This window comes from Peromyscus maniculatus, chromosome 8, assembly GCF_049852395.1.
Source record: "Peromyscus maniculatus bairdii isolate BWxNUB_F1_BW_parent chromosome 8, HU_Pman_BW_mat_3.1, whole genome shotgun sequence".
Classification (NCBI taxonomy): Eukaryota; Metazoa; Chordata; class Mammalia; order Rodentia; family Cricetidae; genus Peromyscus; species Peromyscus maniculatus.
Genome location: NC_134859.1, coordinates 63604019 through 63622425, shown reverse-complemented (window position 1 = coordinate 63622425; position 18407 = coordinate 63604019). Strand labels below are relative to the sequence as shown.

Genomic DNA, 18407 nt, shown 5'->3' with positions numbered 1-18407 from the left:
GACTTGCCCACCGTCGTCACATGGCTCTAGACAGCTGTAGTCACTACTTTTCTCTACTCCGACAAGTACCTGACAAAGCCACGTCAGGGAGGAAGGAGGAAGATTAGTTTATTTTGGCTCCCAATCTAAGGATGCAGTCCATGATGATGGGGAAGGGGTCACATCCCATCTACAGTCAGGAAGAGAGAGAGAAATGATGCTAATGCTCACTTCATTATCCCCGTGTTTTTTGTTTGTTTTTTTTGAGACGAGTCTCTCTGTGTAATCCTGCCTGTTCTCGAACTCATTATGTAGACCGGGCAGACCTCAAGCTCACAGAGATCCGCCTGCCCCTGTGTGTGTGCCACGACACCTGGCATCACTCTTTTTTATTTATTTATTTATTTTTATTCAGCCCAGGAACCCAGCTCAAGGGATGGTGCCACCCACTTTCAGTTCCCAGCACCCACAGGGTGGCTCACAACTGTCTGTAACTCTGGTTCCAGAGGATCTGACAGCTTCTGACCTCTATGGGCACCAGGCATGCACATAGTGAACATACACACATGCAGGCAAAACACTCACACACATAAAATAAAATAAAAATAAACAAATCTTTTTTTAAAAAAGTTTTAAATAAATTAAAATAAAAGGGTTTTTTGTTGTTTTGTTTTTGTTTTTTCGAGACAGGGTTTCTCTGTGTAGCTTTGTGCCTTTCCTGGAACTCCCTCTGTAGACCAGACTGGCCTCAAACTCATAGAGATCCACCTGCCTCTGCCTCCCGAGTGCTGGGGTTAAAGTGTGCGCCACCACTGCCCAGCAAAATAAAATAAAAGTTTTTTTTTTTTTTTTTAAGATTTTATTTTTTTTTTATTATGTATACAGCATATACGACAGCAGGCCAGAAGAGGGCACCAGATTTCATTACAGATGGTTGTGAGCCACCATGTGGTTGCTGGGAATTGAACTCAGGACCTCTGAAAGAGCAGTCAGTGCTCTTAACCGCTGAGCCATCTCTCCAGCCCCAAAATAAAAGTTTTAAGAAGCCTAACATTATTCAACTATATAAGTGCAGAAGCTGAGCATATATTTAATCCCAGCATTTGGGAGGCAGAAGCAGGCAGCTCTCTGTGAGTTCAAGGCCAGCCTGGTCTACACAGTGAGTTCCAGGACAGCCAGGACTGTTTCATAGAAAAACCCTGTCTTAAGACGGGAAAAAAAAAAAAAAAGACAAAAGTCAGAGTTGGAGAGATGACTCAGCCATTAAGAGATCATACTGCTTTTGTAAAGGACCTGAGTTTGGTTCCTAGCACCCATGTTGTGTGGCTTACAACTGCCTGCAATTCTACCTCCCAATGATCTGGTGCCCTCTTCTGGTCTCTGAGGACATTGCTCTCACATGTACACAGTCACACAGAGACACACATGAATAAAAATAAAATAAGGGATGGAGAGATGGCTCAACAGTTAAGAACTCTGGATGTTCTCCCAAAGGACCTGGGATTTGATTCCCACCCAGCACCCACATGGAAGCTCACAACTGTCTGTAACTCCAGTTCCAAGAGGTCCAATACCCTCTTCTGGACTCCGAGAGTACCAGGCACGTAACTGGTACACAGACATACATGTAGGCAAAGCACCCACATATATAAAATAATAAAAATATTTTCTAAAACTGACTGTAGAAAGAGAAATCGATAAGACCTAGGGGGATTGGGATAAAAATGCCAGGTAGCCCAAGGACAGGATGGGACTGAGGAATTTGTCTGTCTGTCTTCAGGCTAGTGGGAAGAAAAGGCCATAAGAATAACACCAGGAGCGAACAGGGTTAGATGGTTCTGCCGCCCAGGACTCCAAGGTGATGGAAGAAAACAGACTCCCAGGAGGACTTTGAAAATGGGACAGAGCTCCAGCTTTGCAGCCAGTTTCTCAACTTCAGCTGCAACCTCAGCACAGTGGCACTGGGGACACAGTTTGGGGTCTCTCGAGGTCACTGGGAGAGAGAGCTATGGCAACATCTTGGCCTGGTCTACCCTATATGCTGGCAGTATCTCCATCCTCAGTCATGGCAATCAAAATCAGCTACTGCCAAGTGTCCCCTGAGAGGCAAAATCTCCCCTGCCCCAACCTGAGACTCACTGATCCACACCAGGCAGTGTTTCCTGGCTGGAGGCAGGAGAGCTACATCCTTTTCTTTGGTAATGCTGATGACAGAACCCAGGGCCCCACACAGGCCACTCTAGCGCCCCACTGAATTGCAACCCCAGCCTTCTTTTGTTTTTTGTTTTTTGTTTTTTAAGATTTATTTTGCAGGGCATGGTGGCACACTCATTTGATCTCTGTGAGTTCAAGGCCAGTCTGGCCTACACAGTGAGTCCCAGGCTATTCAGAATGATACAATGAGACCCTGAATCAAAAGAATATTTAGTTTACTTTTAATTATTTGTGTGTGTGTGTGTGTGCGCGCGCACATATGAGTGCAGATATTTGAGTAGTTCAGAGAGGGGGTTCAGATCCCCTGGAGCTCCAACTTGGAAGCTTTACCTGCTTCTTTGGCTCCCTATTCTTTATCAGCCTGAACATAGGGATCCTGCTCTCTATCACTTCCTGCGTAGCTTTGGTCAACACAATCAATCTATCTCTTGTGGGAGGCCTGCGCCCACCTTTTCTAGGGTTCTCTGGAGGAGGAGAAAGGAATAAGAAATACTAGGTAGAATGATAGGCCTAGCTGAAGAGAGGAAAGACAGAAACACAGGGTAGCTTCAGGAGGACCTGGGTCAATACCCAACGGCCCAGAACTTTATTCAAAAGGGCTTTTTTTTAACAATGCCATGGGGTGAGGCAAAAGACCTCCCCCTTGCTAGTTACAGCCAAGTGTAAAGCCTTTCAAACCCCTGGTACCCAGGTCCGTGGTCCAATCATCCTCTTATGCAATCCTGCTGGGTAAAGCAAGCTCAGATCTTACTAGAAAACCTCTGTGGACTCCCACCATCTCTCTGGTCCTCCACTGTATTATAAACCAACTTCTCCTGATGGCTTCCCAGGGCCAGACACATGGACGCTTCCCATCCCTTGCTTCATTCAAAACTTCCTACCAACAGTATTAGGCTGATAACAGAATCTCTGTGCTGGGGGCTGGGGATGTGAGTCAGTTTGGTACTTACAGAGCATCCACATGGTGGCTCACCACCTCTAGTTCCAGGGAGTCTGACTCCCTCTTCTGGTCTCCTCTGGCACCAGGCATACATATGGTACACAGATATACATGCTGGTGAAACACTAATACACATAAAATAAAATAAAATTTAATTAAAAAAAAAAAAAAAGCAAGCTCAGGCCACAAAGCTGAAATTCAAAGCAAGGCCTGGAGACTGAAACCCAGGCTACAGCTTTATGTCATCAATCACACAGTGCTTGACCTAAGCGGACAGGAATGGCTATCCTTAATTGCAGGCCATAGGGAACAGATGGTCACTTTTGTATACTCAAGCAGCATTAAGCTCTTCTTCCAGCCACAGCAGCATTTTGTCAAAATGTCCTTAAACAGGTGTGAAGCATTAAGCCACTACGTACTCTGTTCCTGGTTGGTATCTCGGGTCACCAACCATCCATCCATTTAAAGACATATGGTGCCGGTCACAGTGGCGCATGTCTTTAATCCCAGCACTCGGGAGGCAGAGGCAGTCGGATCTCTGAGTTCGAGACAAGCCTGGTCTACAGAGTGAGTTCCAGGACAGCCAGGGCTGCACAGGGAAACATTGTCTTGGGTGTGTGTGTGTCGGGGGGGTGGGGGGGGTGGTCCTCATGTGGGTTTCCACTGAGGTGACTTTAATGATTAGCCTGGTGGCTTTCCCTGCTCCCTCCATTCCAGGCACGAGCTCCTAGGTTTTGAAGCCAAGTTTCTGTCTTCCCAGCCTCACGCCACAGCCACTCCCTTGCCATGTCCCCAGGCTCTGTCCCCACAAACACAGCAGGATCCCTCTCGCTAGAGTGACCACCCCCTCTGTCACTTCCTCTTCTATGGAGAAGGCCTAGATTCTACTTTCTTTTCTAGTTTCTCTGGCTTCCTGCCCCCTCATGCCTAGGCCACCCACCATTTATTTATTTATTTATTTATTCATTCATTCATTCATTCATTTATTTATTTAATTTTATTTTATGTGCATTGGTGTGAGAATGTCAGATTCCCTAGAACTGGAGCTACAGACAGTTGTGAGCTTCTCTGTGGGTGCTGGGTGGGAATCAAATCCCGGGTCCTCTGGAAGAGCAGCCAGTGCTCTTAACCGCTGAGCCATCTCTCCAGCCCACAACCTATCTTTCATTTCTGTATTTTGCTGGATCTTCCAGGCTATGCCAGGAGGATACCCTGGTCCCCTGCAGTCCAGGTCAAAAAGAAGCTTGATTCCTTTTTTTTTTTAATTTAATTTAATTTTTTATTATCAGCTTGATACAATACAAATTCTTATCCTAATAGTGAAATGTTTCACTGAAGAAGCTTGATTCTTGAGCCTTGTCTCTGAGGCAGTGAGCACAGGACAGACAAGCCCCTTGGAAAGGAGACAGTGGTGAGCTGGCTGGAGAGCTGGCTCTGGGATCTAGAGCGTGCACTTATATCAGGTGGCTCATGACCTCCTGGAATTCCAGCTCCAGGGGATCCAATTGCCTCTTCTGGATTCAAAATGCATCTGCAGTCATGTGTGCACATAACACACACACACACACACACACACACACACACTTAAATGTAAAATAAATCTTTCTTTAAAACAACAGGCCAGGTGGTTGTGGTACACACCTTTAATCCCAGCACTCAGGAGGCAGAGCCAGGTGGATCTCTGTGAGTTCGAGGTCCGCCTGGTCTACAGAGTGAGGTCCAGGATAGGCACCAAAACCACACAGAGAAACCCTGTCTTGGGGGAAAAAAGAAAAGAAAAGAAAAAAACACCAGTAAAAGCAGGGTGATGGTGGTACACACCTTTAATCTCAGCACTCATGGGTGCTTACAGAAATGTAGAAGCCAGAAGAAGGCAGTGAATTCCCCTAGAGGTGGAATTACAGACAATTGTGAACCACCCAATTTGGGTGTTCGGAAGTGAACTCAGGTCCTCTGGAAGATTAGTAAAAGCTCGTAGTCACTGAGCCTTCTCTCCAGCCTTAAGTTTGTGATGATTATTACTTCCATTTCTTCTCAATATCTCTATCCCCGACTCCATTTTTGAAACAGGGTTTCACTACATAACTCAGGCCAGCCTTGAACTTGCAATCTTCCTGTCTCTGCCTCTTGAGTGCTGGATTCCAGATGCACACCAGTTTCTCTTTTATTTTTTTGGGAGATGGGGTGAGGTTCAATTCCCAGCACCTATATGGCAGCTCACAACTGTCTGTAGCTCCAATCCTAGGGGATCTGGCTCCCTCACAGACATGTATGCAGGCAAAACACCAATGCATATTAAAAAGGTTAACAAGGTATGTCTATGGCTGTTTGCCTGCACGTATATGAAGGCTCTATGTGCAGATAGTGCCCAAAGGCCAAAGATGTGTCAGACGTCTTAAAAGTGGCGTTAGACTGCTGTGAGTCACCTTGTACAGTCTCAGAACCAAACTCAGATCCTCGGCAAGAGCAGCAAGTGCTCTTTACCACTGAGCCATCTCTCCAGTCCTATTTGTTGGTTATTTCGTTTGTTTGTTTCTAAATACCAACACACACCCACACCGGAAAAAAACCAATCAAACAAGCGGCAGCAGACCATTTAGATTGGACCTTAATTAAGAGAAAAAGTGAACTTCGTTCGAACTGGTTTACACCACTGGTTTCTTGGTTATCTTATCTGTCATTCCTGTCCTTTCTCTCACACATGTACACAGATGTTCTCCCAAGATCAGTACATTCAGCCCACATGACAGGAGGGGTCAGCAGACACTGAAATGGCACAGGGTCGCTTTCGTGTGCTCACGTGAACTCATTCATCATACCGTGTGTAGCATCTCCCTCTCCGACACTCACACCTCCCTCGGCTCCCCCTACCCAGTGCTCCTCACCACGCACCATTGTGGTCAAAGATGTACTTGTCTGTATCATCCTTGCTCAGGTCAACTCATACTGTCATCATCCTCTGTGCGCCAAGCTCAGGGTTCGATTAATCTTTGAGCAGCTTCGTGTTGCACAAACAACCTTCCTTTGGCACTCTGGGCTGCTGGAGACTGGAGATGCGTGTAGAGTCCTGAGTCTGGTTAGAAGCCTGCTCCAGCCAGGTGCTGAAGTGATGGGTCCTTTGGTGAAAGAGGCCTCAGTTAATGGGATGGGAGAAATGGGGAGAGAGCAGGAGACAGGTTGACAGGCACAGGCAGTTGTGGGAGGCAGGAGGCAAAGATGGAGAGTGGACGTGACCGGTGACACTGTTTGCTGAGAGAGGAGACAGAGAAGGAGGCTCGGGCAGGTGTAAGAAGCTCAGTGTGAGCCCCCACATTACAAATGGGAGGGAGGAGCCAGAAGACAGCCAGTGCAGCCGTACTGGAGGGAGCTAGAAGCAGAGTTGAGGGACCCAAAGACAGTGAAATGGCATACTGGGCATTCAGAAATACCCCAGCTTGTGTGCTTCGGGCTCCTCTGAAGTAGATGCTCTGGATTTCCCTCAGAGCCTGTAAGTCTCTGTTGTGGAGTATTATTTTAAGATGTGTTGCATTCGTTTATGCTGTAGAACATTTGTTTTATGATGCGAAGATGTGTTGCATTCTTTTATGTTGCATTTGTTTAACTCCGTGAAGCTGCATTATTTTGCCTGTCTAAAACACCTGATTGGGTTAATAAAGAGCTGAACAACCAATAGCATGGCAGGAGAAAGGATAGGAGGGGACGGCAGGCAGACAGAATAAATAGAAGGAGAAATCTGGCAAGAGAGATTCGAGGAGCAAGAGAGGAGAAGGAGAGGAGGACTCCAGGGGCCAGCCACCCAGCTACACAGCAAGCCATGGGGTAAGAAGTAAAGAAAGGTATATAGAATAGAGAAAGGTAAGAGCCCAGAGGCAAAAGATAGACAGGATAATTTAAGAAAAGCTGGCTAGAAATAAGCCAAGCTAAGGCTGGACATTCATAAGTAAGTATAAGCCTCCATGTGTGATTATTTGGGAGCTGGGTGGTGGACCCCCTAAAAGAGTAAAGAGTTAAAAACAACAACAGCAAAACAATTACAAGTCTCTCTCCTTTTTCAAAGTATGGAAGGAATCAGCCTCCAGGGCAGGGATCTGGGCTGGAAGGCATCAGACCCACAGCCTCACCAACCTCTTCCCAATGTGTGGTGACATGAAGGCCCTCCACCTGGCCTCCTAGTTTTCTATTTTGTTTTAAATGAGAAGAAGGATACCACAGGTCTTCCTCTTCTCTTCTACTCCTGACATTCTGTTATTATTAAACTATAACAATAATTTAAGAATTAAAAAAAATATGTGGCTGTTTTTTTGTGCAAGCATGTCTGTATATCACTTGCATGCCTGGTGCCTGAGGAAGCAGAAAGCATGTTTCCCGAGAACTGGAGTTATAGATGGTGTGAGCCACTGTGTGATGCTGGGACCCAATCCCAGTCCTCTGGAAGACTCTCACCTGCTGAGCTGCCTCTCTAGCCCTATGATTATGATTTTTAGCTAAGGTTAAATTGTTTTAAATATTTGGAGTGCAGGGTACAGGACACTAACCCCTCCCCACCACCTTCTCCTCACCTCAAAAAAGAAAAAAAAAGGGAAAGAAAAGAAAAGAAAAAGCCCATTAGGAAAAGCAAGTTAATTGCTAGAGAACCCTGGCAGGTGAGCCGCATCCTAAGTAAGCTCTTACCTCACCCTGTTTCTCTTCTCCCCATCTCCCCACCAAGTTCCCTGTCTACCCACTGCTTCAAAATGCCATCTTTAGGCCCCCAGGGCCACCAGCCATTCCTGCCCTCTCCTTTCAAAATATATTTATTGCATTTTAAATTATCTATGTGTCTGTGGGTAGGTATGTGCACATGAGTGTGGATACCTTCAGGGATCAGAGGCATTGGGTCCCCCTGGAGCTGGAGTTGCAAGTGGTTGCTGGGAACCTGATGTGGGATCTGGGAACCAAACCTGGGTTCTCTGCAAGAGCAGTACACGTGCTCTTAACTGCTAAGACATCTTGCCAGCCCTTCCCTGCTATCATCCTATAGAATAAGTTAGAGTCAGGAACCTGAGAGGCAGAGGCATGAGAACTTCAGCAAGTTCAAGACCATCCTGGGCTACATAGTGAGACACTCTCTCAAGTCCTCCACCAAAGAAAAATCTAGTAGGAATGAAATTTATCTCTACACCTTCATTTTTGACATTCTTTGTATTTCTACTTCCTTCAGTAAAAGTGACATTTATTTGTTTGGGGGTTAACTTTTTTTGAGACAGGGCTTCTCTATGTAGCCCTGGCTGTCCTGAAACTTGTTATGTAGATCAGGCTGGTCTTGAACTCATAGGGATCCACCTGTCTCTCTGTCTCCTGAGGGATTGGATTAAAGTATACTCCACCACCCCCAGCTTTCTCCCCAACCCCTGACTTTTAAAAATGTGTGTGTGTGTGTGTGTGTGTGTGTGTGTGTGTGTGTGTGTGTGTACACATGTGTGCTGATAGAGGACAGAAGAGGGTGTTGGGTGCCATTGAACCACCCAATGGGTACTGGATCCTAACTCAGCCAATTGCCAAGCCAATTTCTCCAGACATTTGTTTTGCTTTTGAGACAGGGACTCACTATATAGTCCTGACTGGCCTGGAACACACTATGTAGACCATTGTGGTCTCCAGCTCACAAAGGTCTGCCTGCCTCCCTTCTGAAGTGTAGCCAGGCATGGTGGCACATACCTGCAATCCTAGCAGGAGGCAAGAGGATGAGGAATTTGAGGCTTACCTGAGACTTTATCTAAAAAACAAAACAAGTGGGACATGGTGGCTTGTGGCATCTTTAATCCCCCACTCAGAGCAGATGTCTCACTGTGAGTTCAAGGACAGCCTGGTCTATATAGTAAATTCCAGGACAGCCAGGACTACACAGTGAGACTCTGTCTATAAGGCAACAAGGAAGGAAGGAAGGAAGGAAGGAAGGAAGGAAGGAAGGAAGGAAGGAAGGAAAGAAGGGAGGGAGGGAGGGAGAGAGGGAGGGAGGGAGGGAGGGAGGGAGGGAGGAAGGAAGGAAGGAAGGAAGGAAGGAAGGAAGGAAGGAAGGAAGGAAGGAAGGAAAGAAATATATAAGTGCTAAGATATGGTTGCGATGGATGTAAATTAGTGCTATGGTAGAGGACTTTTTCAGCATGTGTGAGGCTCTGGGTTTGTGTGTGTGTGTGTGTACATATATGTGTGTGTATATGTATGTGTAGTGTATGTGTGTGTGTTATGGAGATAGGTGCTTCCAGGTTCTACTCTTTATGCAAGTTGATTCCTTTACTGCTCATAGCAATTCTAAGAGCTAGATGTGATTTTGTGTCAGCCTGAAAGATAATAGTGAATAGTAGATTAACTAAATTACTGAAGATCACGTAGTTAACATGCCCAAAGCCAGTGTTGAGCCCAGGTAGTCTAAATACAGTCAGTCCTGCCCTGGGGATAGAGGGACTGGCTATTGCCATTGTTTAACATAGAATTCCCAGGCTCCATCCCCAGAGAGTCTGACTCTCTAGGCCTCAAATCACAAGCAGGATTGCATTTTAATTGCATAGCCTGTGGACCACACTGAAAACTCCATCCTTTCTTCTAGCAAAGTCTTTCCTATGCTTCTGATCCCTCATCCCCAAGGAACTTGCTTTCTGGATGGGCTGGAAATGCTTGTGTTCTGAAGCCGGACGTATGCCCCCTGGTGGTCAGAGACAGAAGATCAGGAGGATAGCCAGCAGGATCCTTGTCAACAGGACAAAATCCAATATTCTAGAATTCCATTCAGCCAATGAGCCCCTGCCAGCAGTAAGCCAGTGCCACACACAATATAACTCAGAGAAACAAGACTTCATATGCCAGATACTCCAGGGTGACTGTCCACCTGATTTAACCCATTGATATATTCACTCCAAACTGCAGGTGGACCCATTGTATCTGGTCCAGTTATTTGTATCTTACAACATGTAGCTCTAGATTCTAGGACTTTACAAGACTTCACAGATATTTTCTTTTGTTTTGTTTTTATGTCAAGGTCTCATGTAGCCAGGCTGACCTCTACCTCTAGGCTGAGATTATAAGCATGTACCATCCCATCCCACACAGATTTTTATTTTCCCTTCGAGACAGGCTAATCTGGAACTTAAAATCCTCCTGCCTCAGCCTCCCAAAGTGCTGAGATTACAGGTGTGCGCTATCTTGCCTGGCCTCACATCAGTCTTAAATCATCCATCCTGAAAAAAAAATAGCAATAATTTTCAATGCAGTCGAGGAACAAGACATGTCCTAGTTCTGAATCCTCTGTGACCTATGGGCCTCAGAACCATGTCACACTGTGAGTGCAAATGTCAAGTTGGTACATGTTGAAAATCTGTTTACAGTGTCTACTAAAATTGAGTGTATTTCTCACCCAGTGATTCCATCCTGTGTATCTCCCCAACAGCTATGAAAACCTCTATGTGAACCTGAAACACAGACGAGAAGGTTTTTACCAAAGCTATGAATGATAGATGCAAAGTGGGAAAAGTGCTTAAGTTAATGGTTCTCAACATGTGGGTCAAGACCCCCTTTGGGTGGACCAGTGACCCTTTGACAGGGATCACATATCAGATGTTTATGTTACCATTCATAACAGTAACAATATTACAGTTATAAAGTAGCAATGAAATAATTCTATGGTTGGGAGTCACCACAACTTGAGGAACTGTATGAAAGGGTCGAGCATCGGGAAGGTTGATGAGCACTGGCCTAAGTGATTAGCAACGCTAGAATAGCACTGTTACAGGCCAGGGTACCACCCAGCACTGAGAGTCAACACAACCTGGCTTCATGCAACAACATGGCAGAGCTCACTCACACAGCTGTGAGAGGAAGGAGGCCAACGCTGACGAGCCAATCTGGATGTGTCACGCATGCAGAATCCCAGTGGCTGAAATGAATCCACAGTGCCAGAACAGAATAGGAGCTGGCTTTAAGTGGATAGAGGGTGACTGGAAGTGCCTGGGAGGTCTCAGTAGGGGGTGCTGGGGAGGCTCCATGAACTCTGAGTGTATTTCATAACATCTCATCAAATTATTTGTTCATAATTTGTGAACTGTTGTGCTTACGTTATATTTAAAAAATAAAAAGGGCATCTAAAATCTCTTGGTAGGAGGTGGGTGTGGTGGTACACACCTGTAATCCCAACACTTAGGATACAGAGGCAGGAGGATTATGAGTTCAAGGTCAACTGGCTACACTGGGAGACCCTGTCTCAAATATTCACAAGTCAAGCAAATGGAAAACAAAAACAAAAACAAAAACAAAAAAACAAACAAACAAACAAACAAAAAAAAACTCCTCTACATAGGACAATGCTCAGGACTCTCATGAGCTGAAGCCCAGAGTCCCATGGGGTATCAGAATCAGGAATGTGATGCCCTTCTGGGGAGAAAAGATGTGGCCTCAGACCTGGAAGCTGGATCCAGATTTCCTGCTCAAAGTCAGCCACAAAAGGGCTGTCCTGAAGATAAGGCTGACTCCAGAAACGCTACCACACTGGGCTGTGGAACACAGCAGAAGGTCGAGGCATCTGCCCAGAGTCTGTGGGAAGAAAAGTCAGGGTCCTAACACTGAGCCAGTGTCAGAGGTGGAGACACTGAGCACACTCGAGACCTGCTGAGAATGCCTGGTCAGTTAATTGAGGTTAACTAATTGAGGTTAGTTAATCAAAACTGTTCAGTTGTGATGTGGAGCCATCAAATACAGGAGCCCAAAATGGGCTCCATGTGAAGATTTCCAAAACCTAGCAACAGAAACAAATTGGCAAAGAAGCAAATGTCATTTGGGCCTGGTAGTTCAAACCTGCAATCTTAGCACTCAGGATGCCGAAGCAAGGGGATTCCTGTGAGTCTGAAGCCATCCTAAGCTACCCGGTGGGATCCTCCATCACAAATGACACAAATGTCATGACAGGGAGAGAGACGTGTGACGAATGGGAAAGTTCATAACCTAGCTACTACAGCCAGTGGGACAAGTGTAAAAGATGTTTCCAAATGAAGGTGGATTTAAAATAATGCTGGGGACCAATGAGGACCAATGGTAAGATGTTTGTTTAGCATGTGTAAGGACCTTCATTTGGTTCCCAACACCACAAAATAATAGAGTTTGGATGGAGAGATGACAGATTGATTCATGATAGATAGATAGATAGATAGATAGATAGATAGATAGATAGATAGATAGATAGATAGACAGATCATTTAAAATGACCAGAATCCCTGGAAGAAGGAATTGAATCTGTATAATAATGAGATGTTATGGAGGAATGGATGCTTCTGGGGAAAAACAGCTAGAGAACCGGGGAGACATCTCAGTGGATGCAGTGCTTGCCTTGTGTACATGAGGATTTAAGTTCAAATCCCTAGCATCAATGTTTTAAAAAAAACAAACCTGGGCATTTCAGTGCATGTTTGTAACCAGTGTGTGTGTTGGGGAGGTGAGAGGCAGAGACAGGTGGGTCCCTTAGAGCTCATCGGCCAACCAGCTGGCCAAATTAATGAGTTCCACATTTAATGCAAGAGAGAGTGTCACAAAAAGTAAGGAGGTGCCGCTTTTAGTAATCTGCAACCTCTCATCCCAGCACTTGGGAGGCAGAGGCAGGCAGAGCTCTGTGAGTTCGAGGCCAGCCTGGGCTACAGAGTGAGTTCCAGGACAGCCAGAGCTACAGGGTGAGACTCTGTCTCAAAAAGAAAAGAAAGAAAGAGCAAATATACAAAACCGAAGTAGAGGCCAGCGAGCTGGTTCAGCAGGGGAAAGCAATTGCTGGGAAGCCTGGCGGTCTGAGTCTGAGCCACGGAACCCGCTGTGGGAGAAGAGAAGAACTGAAAGTCATCCTCTGACCTCCCTCTCCATGTGACCATGGGATGGTAAAGAACAACATCAATAAATGAGGAGGGACACAATAGAGGGGCACTAGACAGGGACATGTGACCTCCGGCTTGCTTGCTTGTACCGTGCACAGGAACACATAACATATACATGATTCAGAATGCCGAAGAGTGGACAGGGTACAGCTTAATAATAGAGTGCTAGGCCGGGTGGTGGTGGCGCAAGCTTTTAATCCCAGCACTCGGGAGGCAGAGCCAGGCGGATCTCTGTGAGTTCCAGGCCAGCCTGGTCTACAGAGCGAGATCCAGGACAGGTACCAAAACTACATGGAGAAACCCTGTCTCGGGGGAAAAAAAAAAAAAAGAATAAAGTGCTTATCTATTATGTTCCAGGCCCTGGATCAACCATACACACCATACACAAAAAAGGCAAGACTAGAGAACCAGAGCCAGAGAATTACAAGTGGGAGAAACAAAGTAAGGTAGTAAGATTACACATTGCAATTCATTCACACTGCCATATACTCTCTAGGGCTAGATGCTAAGCCATGAAATGTGTTAATATGAGTGAATTTCAAAGACAGAATGTTAATTCATGCACATATGTGTGTGTGGAGGGGTGTAAGTTCAAAGAAAGTGATTTGCAGAACTTACATGTATCACATACATCATATGTAATGTTTATATAATTTATGAATCATTTTACAAAATGAGAAAACCACACAATGGCCAGCTATGGTGGAGCACACCTTTAGTTCCAACACTCGGGAGGCAGAGGCAGGTGGATCTCTGTGAGTCTGAGGCCAGCCTGGTCTACATATCAAACTCCAGGCCAGGCAGGACTACATTGTGATACCCTGTCTCAAAACAAACGAAGAGATGGAAGATTTGAAGCCGATGTGGCCAGATCTTATCCTGTGAGGCATGGAGTGGGGATTGCTGGAGCTCCTGAGAAAGGTCATCTTTGATCTTCAGAAAGCCACAGAAGCCTCTCTGTCTCTCTTTGTGTCTGTCTGTCTCTGCACCTCCTCTCCAGAACACTCCCACCAAGTGACTATGTACAATGAAGCCACAAGTCCAGTTGCTACTGGAAAACACCCAACAATGAGGGAAGCAACCAGCCTTAGAACGAAGTCAACAATGGCGTCAGTAAGACAGGATGGAAAAAGCCTGCATCTCAGAATCATCACTGGAAGAGGGCTCAAGCTCAAACTTACCATCTTGTGTTATTAAAAGAATTAAATAACTGTCTTATTGTCTGAGGCACTTCGCAGTAACTGATACAATAGGGCTGGAGAAATGGGGGGACACTGAACTTTGGAGAAGGCAATTCGAAAGTTTCAGCCAAACAGTGGATATTGGTGAGAAAGAGAGTGGTTCAGAATCGGTTCCCAACAAGACATGGCTGTTTGTACCTACCATCCCAGCCCTTGGGAAATGGAGGTAGGAGGATCAGAAATTCAAAGGTGGTAGCTCACACCTTTAATCCCAGCACTCTGAAAGCAGAGGCAGGCAGATCTCTGTGAGTTCAAAGCCAGCCTGATCTACAGAGTGAGTTCCAAGACAGGACTATACGGAGAAACCCTGTCTTGGAAAACAAACAAAAAACATAGTAAGTCTGGGACCTCTTTATCCTAATGCATTTATTGTTGATCTGAAGTTGAAATTTAACTGGGTGTCTGAAGTCCTCCTCCAGGCAGGCAGCCCATTCAAGAAGCAGTCTACCTCTGCTTGTCAGGAGTAGAGAGGAGGTCGTGTCATGCATAAGACGCGGTCTACCTAGACACCCATTTACTGTATCAGCTTTGGGGATTCTCTTAGGAGGAAATGGGCCCGTCTGCAGACTGAAAATTCTGTGAGGCTCCGCTGAACTGAAATGCTCAAAAGCTTGTCTCAAATGAAAGAAGGCAGCCTTGGAGTTCTCTGATCAATGGACATCCAGCACTCTATGCCTGGAAGCAGAGGATGATCTCGGGAGTTTGAGATGTCTCCCAAGTTCTCTGCTACTGTTGGCCTTCTTAGCCTTTTCAGAATCAGCCAGGCCCCAGCTCTCCTTCCTGTTTTAAGAGGTAGGAAGGGACAGGGGAGAAAAGGTCCCCCAGCGGAGGCCCTTGTAGGGGAGGCAGGAGCTGGCTGAATGCTGACGGGCCCTTTGCTTTGTACCTTTCCTGCTGTGTCCAACAGAAGCACTGCTCAGCTGCCTGGCTGGCCCCATTGTCCTCTCCACAATGTGCTGAGTCCAAGGGCTTCCCTGGCCCCGTGGCCTCACTCCCCTACCCCTGGGCCCAGAGGCAAGGCCAGGGGGACAAACCACCCATAAAATCCAGTTGAGCACCAACCATCCCTGGCATGTGGCCAAAGTGTCAAAGGTCCAAGCTTTAAACTTCCCAGCTGACACTTTGGAGGAGGAGGGCTGTCATATCCCCCCCCCCCCCGTCAGTCATCACCCCCGCATCTAATAGCTCATTCACTGGACAGTTGTTCTCCTTGCTTGTACAGTGAGCGTGGGGGCTAAGAACATGTTCCCCAGTCCATGTCTCTGATAGAGCTGCAGAAAACTAGCCTGACAAGTGCTGGGGTTGGAGCGTGCTCAGGTCTCTTGGGTTCCATCCCCAGTGCACACGCATAGACATCATGGGGGTGGGGAGGGGAAGGCTGATTGAAGACACAGTACAAATAATAAAGAGAACCACTGGAAACGAAAACTGAATCAATGTGGCCTTTCCCAGCTCAAAGAAAACATTGCTCTGACACATTTTTTTTCTAAAGTCTGTTGCCTGCTCCTACTTGTCTTTATGAGACCTAAGCATAGGATGGAATCTTATTTGGCACAATTAATGAAACGGTTGTGATTTGCTGAGTTCTGAGTACCATACACTGCCTTGATCACTTCACCTTCCTCATCGGACAGCTGGAGGTGGCCCAGCAGTGATCATCCAAAGCCAGGTGCCAGACCAGAGAGGAAGAAGGTTTCTTTACTTACAATGTAGGCTCCCCATTCCTCAGTTTACTCACCTGTAAAATTATTGCAGCCTTGACCTTCTTCATGGGGTTGTCCTGAGGATCGGGAATGACTTGTCAGACTCACGGTCAGTGTTCTATATGCTGTCGTTGCTAAGGATGAACGGGAAAGTGTGATGTCTAGTCTGCAAAGGGATTGCCAGCAGGTTTCCATTCATTTCCACTCCTTGGGTAGCCTATGCCCTAACTTCCCCGGAAAGAGACAGGACCTGGAGCTCCGAGGTCATGTCTCATGCCGGACAGGCAAAGCAGAGTCTCAGACAACAAGGAAGGAGAAGGAGAAAGAATGTTCCACATCTTTGTGAAGAGTCACGTAAAGAGGCTGGAGGTGTGGCTCAGGGCCAAGCGCTGGTCTAACATGTTTAGGCCCTGGGTTCGATTCCCAGCACCGTAAAAGAAACAAGAGCTCCTCAAGCCCCCATATCGGGTTATCTGAAAGCTTGGTAATCATCACAAGAGACCTCACAGTCCTCAAGTGTCTGGGACATAAGGCGATAAAAGAAAATGATGTGTGTACTGGGGTTGGCAGCTGAGGCTGCCTGTACCTCTGGGAATACTTGGTGGACCCATGTCAATGGTTTGCATGCTGACTGATCCACACACCGTCTCCCATGCTATCGTTTTGTTCATGTGCTGGGCTTTCCAGTCAATCCTAAAAGCCTCCATTTCTCCTCTAATGTGAAAAATTAGCCAAACTAGTCTTTATTGAACCAATAGTTCACTACAATATAAAACTCGCCCCAAAGATCCTGAGTGATTTCCCCGGCTGTCACGGCTGCGCGGAGGTGGAGGCGGAGGTGGAATCCACCGCCATGGCCGAGGAAGGCTTTGCTGCTGGAGGTGTGATGGACGTCAATACTGCTCTACAAGAGGTGCTGAAGACGGCCCTCATCCTATGGCTTAGCACGTGGCATCCACGAAGCTGCCAAAGCCCTAAGCCCGTCTGTGTGCTCACATCCAGCTGTAGTGAGCCTACGTACGTCAAGTCGGTGGAGGCCCTTTGGGCTGAGCACCAGATCAACCTAACTAAGGTTGATAACAACAGGAAGCCAGAGGAATGGGTAGGCCCTGGTAAAACTGACCGAGAGGGGAAACCATGGAAAGTGGTCGGCTGCCGTTGTGGAGTGATTAAGGACTATGGCAAAGATTCTCAGGCCAAGGATGTCATTGAAGAGTACTTCAAGTGCCAGAAATGAATAAATAGAAATTTTGGCTCGTTTAAAAAAAAAAAAATCCAGGGGGCTGGAGAGATGGCTCAGAGGTTAAGAGCACTGACTTCCAGAGGTCCTGAGTTCAATTCCCAGCAACCACATGGTGGCTCACAACCATCTGTAATGAGATCTGGTGCACTCCTCTGTATACATAATAAAAAATCTTAAAAAAAAATCCAATCGGGTGGTGGTAGTGGTGGTGGTGGCGGCAGTGGCGGCAGCGCACGCCTTTAATCCCAGCACTCTGGAGGCAGAGCCAGGTGGATCTCTGTGAGTTCGAGGCCAACCTGGGCTACAAAATGAGTTCCAGGAAAGGTTCCAAAGCTCCACAGAGAAACCCTGCCTCAAACAACAACAACAACAGCAACAAATCCTGAGAGTGGAAAAAAAAATACACAGACCGCCCAGGCAGGGTGCTATGGCTGGATGAGCGGGCTGTGCACAGCAGGGTACTGACAGCATTGGAGACACATTTTCATCTGTGCCTCCTCCCGAGTCATAGAACCCATTCATTTGTTCAAAATGTATTTACCAAGCTAAGTAGAAGAAGCAGTTATGTGATTATTTATTTTCAAAAAGAACTGTTTTAATTTTGTTCTAAACTTCAGTTCTGCTCTTTGGATCCCAGTATATCTACTTTCTAAAGAAATTTCTACAAAATGAGACTATCTAAGCCAGTTGAGGGATTAGGGAATGAAATAAGGAATGATTGACCAAAGAAGTATTTTCCTAAAATGGTAGTCTGGAAGGGAGAAAAAGATGATGAAAAGGAAATGGGAGGGGCAGCAAGATGGCTCAGCATGTAAAGAGGCTTGCGGCCAAGTCCCACCACTGAGTTATCCCTGGAACCCACATGGTGGAAGGAGAGAACCGACTCTCACAAGACGTCCTCTGACCCCAACATGAGCACCATGCACGGGCACACACACACACACAAATAAATACACACACACACACACACAAAAAAAAATGTACCAAAAGCTTTTTTTTTTTTAATGTTTTGAAAAGAGATGGGGGAAAGAGAGACAGAGAGACGGCTCAGGAGTTAAGAGCACTGGTTACTCTTCTAGAGAACCCAGGTTTGATTTCCAGCACCCACATGGCAATTCACACCAGCTGTAACTCCAGTTCCGGGAGATCCAATGTCCTCTTCTGGCTTCTATGAGTACCGGGCACAAAAGTAATGCACAAACA

General features: G+C 46.3%; 1 pseudogene; it reads left to right on the top strand.

Annotated features, from left to right (window-relative positions):
- Positions 1 to 16814: 16814 nt before the first annotated feature.
- Positions 16815 to 17198, top strand: LOC102923178 (small ribosomal subunit protein eS12 pseudogene; annotated as a pseudogene).
- Positions 17199 to 18407: the final 1209 nt, after the last annotated feature.